Source organism: Mastomys coucha, unplaced genomic scaffold (assembly GCF_008632895.1).
Source record: "Mastomys coucha isolate ucsf_1 unplaced genomic scaffold, UCSF_Mcou_1 pScaffold10, whole genome shotgun sequence".
Lineage (NCBI taxonomy): Eukaryota > Metazoa > Chordata > Mammalia > Rodentia > Muridae > Mastomys > Mastomys coucha.
Genome location: NW_022196892.1, coordinates 3,876,913 through 3,881,953, shown reverse-complemented (window position 1 = coordinate 3,881,953; position 5,041 = coordinate 3,876,913).

Below are 5,041 nucleotides of genomic sequence, written 5' to 3'. Positions count from 1 at the left end.
GCCTCAAACTCAGAAATCCGCCTGCCTCTGCCTCCCAAGTGTTGGGATTAAAGGCGTGTGCCACCACCTCCTGGCTGGTCACCGTGTTTTATTACTACCACAAAAACCAAACTAGGGCAGGTATCCAGTGTGCTTACACTGGGAGGTGGATTTTAACAGGTGTGGATTCATGATCCATCCTTAAGTCACTGTGGACACTTTCCAAATAAGGACAGACTGAGTTACCTGAAGTAAGTTTTTGCATAAAAACAAGTTAGTTAGGAAAGCCAAATCCAGTTGTGCATCATGTTTCACATTGGTATTCCCTTGTGATCTGCCATGAACAGAAAGGATTGATCAAATCTTGGACTTTTAGCATCCAAAAATCTCTATTCTGAATAAACGTACCTGTCTTGGGTATTTCATCAATGAAAAATGTATTAATATACCCGGCTGTTTGTCTAGTGCTCATTTTAGAATCTTACTGGCTACTTACCTGCTGATGGTGCTGGGGAGATGGTGGGAATGAGAGATGTGCCAGTGGGTGTGCAGTAAGCCTTCATTTCCAGGCTTAATAGTTATACTGAGTATCATGGAAGGATTAAAAATATATGTGAATAGTTCACAAAAGAGATAAGAGAAAAGAGATGCTGTCAGCCCCACAGTGATGCATTCCCTTTATGCATGAGGCTACAATGAAGATAGATGCCTCAGTGTTAACCCAGAGCCAATTCTGTCCCAAAAGCCTGAGAAGTAAATCATGGTAAAATGGAATGATTCATGCCATGAGTAATTCATTTATAGCAACAAAACAGAGGCTTAACTGGAGGTAATAAAATGCCAAAATTGTAATGCCAGGGAAAGAAGTAGAAACAGACAGAACATCCTCCTGTGTTCTGTTCTGACTGGAAAGAAGTGACGGAATGCAGAGGCAATCTTGTCCTTTAAGCTTGTCTGGGTTCCCAGGAGTGGACTGAAGAGTAAAGCAATCCCAAGACCCCTCCTAGAACTCGGCTGCACAGAGGAGGGCATACCACAATGCTGTCCCATCACCACCTGTTCACTACTTTTGAAGCAGAATGACCTGGAATGACTACTCCTGCACCTCCCAAAGGAAGTGAGACTCCTGTGGGTGGAAATGAGGAAAGAACTGGACGTCTTCATGTACTCACTTCTGGCAGTGGTTCCCACACTATTGGTAGTCATGCTAGGAACTGAGTTCCTGTAATCTAATCCTGTTAAGAGTGCATAGTTGAGAGACTCTGCCATGGAAACCTTGCACAGCTGTGCTGAACTGTACTTAGGAAAATGAGGAGCCCAGGTCACTCAACTTCTTTTCTTCTTGAGGCAAAGCCTCTGAAGCTAGAGTGGACAGTTGCTAAGGAAAACAGCAATGCTGGGACAATGGGAAGCTGGCAAAGTTTTGATCAAGAGGCATGATAGGGTTAGAGCCTATCTACCAAGGCTGACTGCACATCAGTAAGCCACCTCACCACAGCTTAGCCATGCCCCTGTCCATTGTGGGGGAAATGGGATGAGTAGCAGACTAGCCTTCAGAACTTCCACTTCAGCTGGCTGAGCTGTGAAATAGGGAATGTCATCCTTACCCATGGCTTGCAACATTATAAGGGGTCATTGTACTGAAAAAAATGCACCTTAGAAAAATCTGGCACCTATCTGTTTCTGAAGCCCAGTCAAGCATTAGGCAGAGCTGAGGGAATCCTATGGGAGAGCGGGAGGAGCCAGAGGGGTCAAGAACACCACAAGAGAAGAATCAACTAACTTGGGCTTACACGGGCTCACAGAGACTGAACCACCAACCAAGCAGCATGCATGGGACAGACTTAGACCCCCCCCACACACACACATATGTAACAGATGTGCAGCTTGGTCTTCACTCCCGACTCATAGCAACTGGAGCAGGAGCTGTCTCTGACTCTGTTACCTGCTTTTGGATCCCTTTCCCCTAGTCCTACTGCAACTTGGGATACCAAGGTTGGTTGATGATATTCATGGGAGGCCTCCCCTTTCTTTGAAGAGCATGGAGGGAGGTGACATGAGAGGGAGGGGCTGGGAGGAGAGAAGGGGAGGAGCTTCGGTCTGGATGTAGAGTAAATAAATAATTTTTAAAAAGGAGAAAATAAAAAAAAGACAATTCAAAATCAAATGTGTATTGAATCCAGGAGGAGTCTGCGAATTCTCTCTTGGATGGTAATGCATGACGTCACTGCAGCTTTTACTTTGAACATGCAACACACACCCTTTGCCCGCGCACGCAGCCACCCTATTTAGTTAGCATCAACAAAGAAAGGCTGGCAAATACCTCAGTTCAGATTTGAAGTTGGCATGTTGTGAATTTCACTGGCTTTTCTCTAACCTTGCATTTTGTTTTCTGCTCTTATAGAAACAAAATGATTTAATTATGGAAAAGACTTTCAGTGTTTTCCTACCACAATTCTTCAGTGTGTGTCAGATTACTATATCCCTGGACTAAAAATGCTACATTTTGAAGACTGTTGTTTGAATTGCTGAGTAGAGTTCCATTAAAAAAAATCATAAAGTGAACTGTGGCTTGGGAGCAAGATAAGATTTCCAAAAAATTTCCCTGCAATGGCATTCTAAACATATTTATAGTACAAATTTTTACATGAGGTGGGAGTGTCACTATTAATTATAAAATCAAGTATTGTCTCTGAAAAATGTTGAAGATACTGAATGTCTTATAGTGTTAAGTATTCAGAAAAGAGAATATTCTGTATGTAAAAGCCAACAAGCACTATCATTTTGTTAGCCTGTAGATTTGTGTTCATTGTAAATAAATGGTAAAATTGTATGTGTACCAGAGAATTGTTGTGAAATAAATCCATGGTTTATAATCAGCAAATGTTTGTTCTGTGTGCCTATTTTGTATAACCATATACACAGGGTTATATAAAAACTACTCAGGTAAAAAGAGGTCTTCACGGGGGAAAATGTGAGTCCTGATTGAATTAAAAGCTGTAGGATCCCTTCAGGTCTAAAAAAAAAAGAATCTTTTAGTGCAGTGATCTTGTCTATAAGCCAGATCTCAAAGATCTTATCTACTTACTAGGAAAAGAAGGGACCAGAGTCATGTGCACTAATTTCAGCAGCTATTCATCCTGCAGCTCAAACAGAGAGACCTTGACCTCCTGAGGTCACTGACCTGTCTGAAATGAGGCTGATGGCCGCTTTGCATATCTGATGCTCTATTATCTCTGGCATGATGTTCAAATAGCTATGAATGGATGGAATTGCAGGCTCTCCGGCAGTTTAGTGAGAGTCTTTATAACAAACTTGGCTCCTACCAGTGGACTATCACTCTGAAAATACTCTGGGAGCAATTAAACACTCAGTAACCCCTCGTTAAATGAAGGTTTTATCTAACCTCACTGTGCTCCTTCTGAGTGTCAAAATGAAGGAGAAATGGATTTCAACACAGAGTGCTTCTGCTTTTGCCTTGGACTGTGTGGAGGGCGGGCAGTGGGGAATATCTACAGCAGCTTGGTAGAGAGTTTGGGATGATGGATCTTGGCTAATACCTACCTCCCTTTCACCCCTCACATTTCAAAGTAGTCTGAATTCCCAGGACTGTCGGAGAAAAAGGAGGCATGGGAGGGAACTAAGGACTTGCTGGAAACATCCCCAGTTCAAGTGGCAGATCTGTGAGTTGCACTGACCCTGCTTCAACATCCAGTGGAAACAGAGGCGGAGTGGGTGATCAGTTTGAGCTGTAATTCTCATTTCCTCTGATTTCTCGGTGGTAAGATTTTCCCGAGCATACCTAAATTAATTTATAATGAAGTATGCCTGGGAAAGAGGTGCTGAGACAAATGCATGCAGTTACACAGAGTTATAAAATGGATCCTAAGATAATATACTGGAAAGACATTCTCGATAACATCCTTATTTCCTGTAAATGACACCATTTACCCTGTGACAGCTTTGTTTTCTTTTTCTACTCCGTGTTTGCTTTCTGCATTTTCTCTAGCCGTTGGAGGAATGAATAATGTTGGTAGAGAGAAGCTCGGGGCTGGATCCTTCTCTCCTTCCCTCTTAACACTGGAATCATTGCTTCTTTTTGCTTGCCCATAGTTCTGGAAGATTATTTGTTACACACAGTTATTTTCTGATGGTGTATTGATAAGAGTTTGGAAAGAGCAAGGCTAAATTTTTGTTTCATGCCATTCCTTTGGATCCTTGTTTTGGGAGTTGTGCAGTGTCATGAGCCAGGCTGTATGTCTTCCTGTCCCCACCACTTACTAATGTGTGGTTCCATGGTCATAACAGGGATGACAGTAGTAACCACCTACTGAGGTATTTAGCGGCAAGACAGTTTTATGTTTGGGAAGCATTTAATGCCCTGCCCAGTACATGCTAAATTTTCACTGAATAATTCATGTAGCCAAGCCAGACATGGTACCACGAACCTGTAATCACAACACACTGGAGGCTGAGGTGGAAAGATCATGAATTTGAGTTCGGCCTACCTTACAAAGTGAGACACTACCTCACATAAATAAATGAATAAACAGACCTTCACTTATGCAACCAAAATCTGATGTAAACCATTATTCAGACATGTTTGTAGTTGTAAAGGCAGCTGCAGGTGATGTCTCTAGTTCAGCTGCCTGGGAGGTCGAGGTGGGAGAGATGCTTGAGCCTAGGAGCTTGAAGGCCCTAAAATGTGCTGTAAAGGAGCTTTCTTTAAACCAAAAATAATATAGGGGCTGTTTCCACTTTATCAATATCACTTGAAACAGCAAGGCTCATGGTATTTGCTGAGCCATCTGACTTGTTCATGCCTTTTGGTTATGGACACAGCTATGGTACACATGGTTGGAGCTATCTTTTTTTGTGTGTTACATGCCTAAATGCTGTTCTATACGTAAACAAATACTTTCTTGTGTCTTTAGATATAATACATGTTGCCAAATGAAGGGCGGGCTTTCCTGATGGTTTCTGCGTTCTTCCCCTTGTGAGGTTCTTGTTCCTTTGTTCTGTTTTCCTGTTGGCGAGTAACCAATCCCCCTCATGCTTTTAA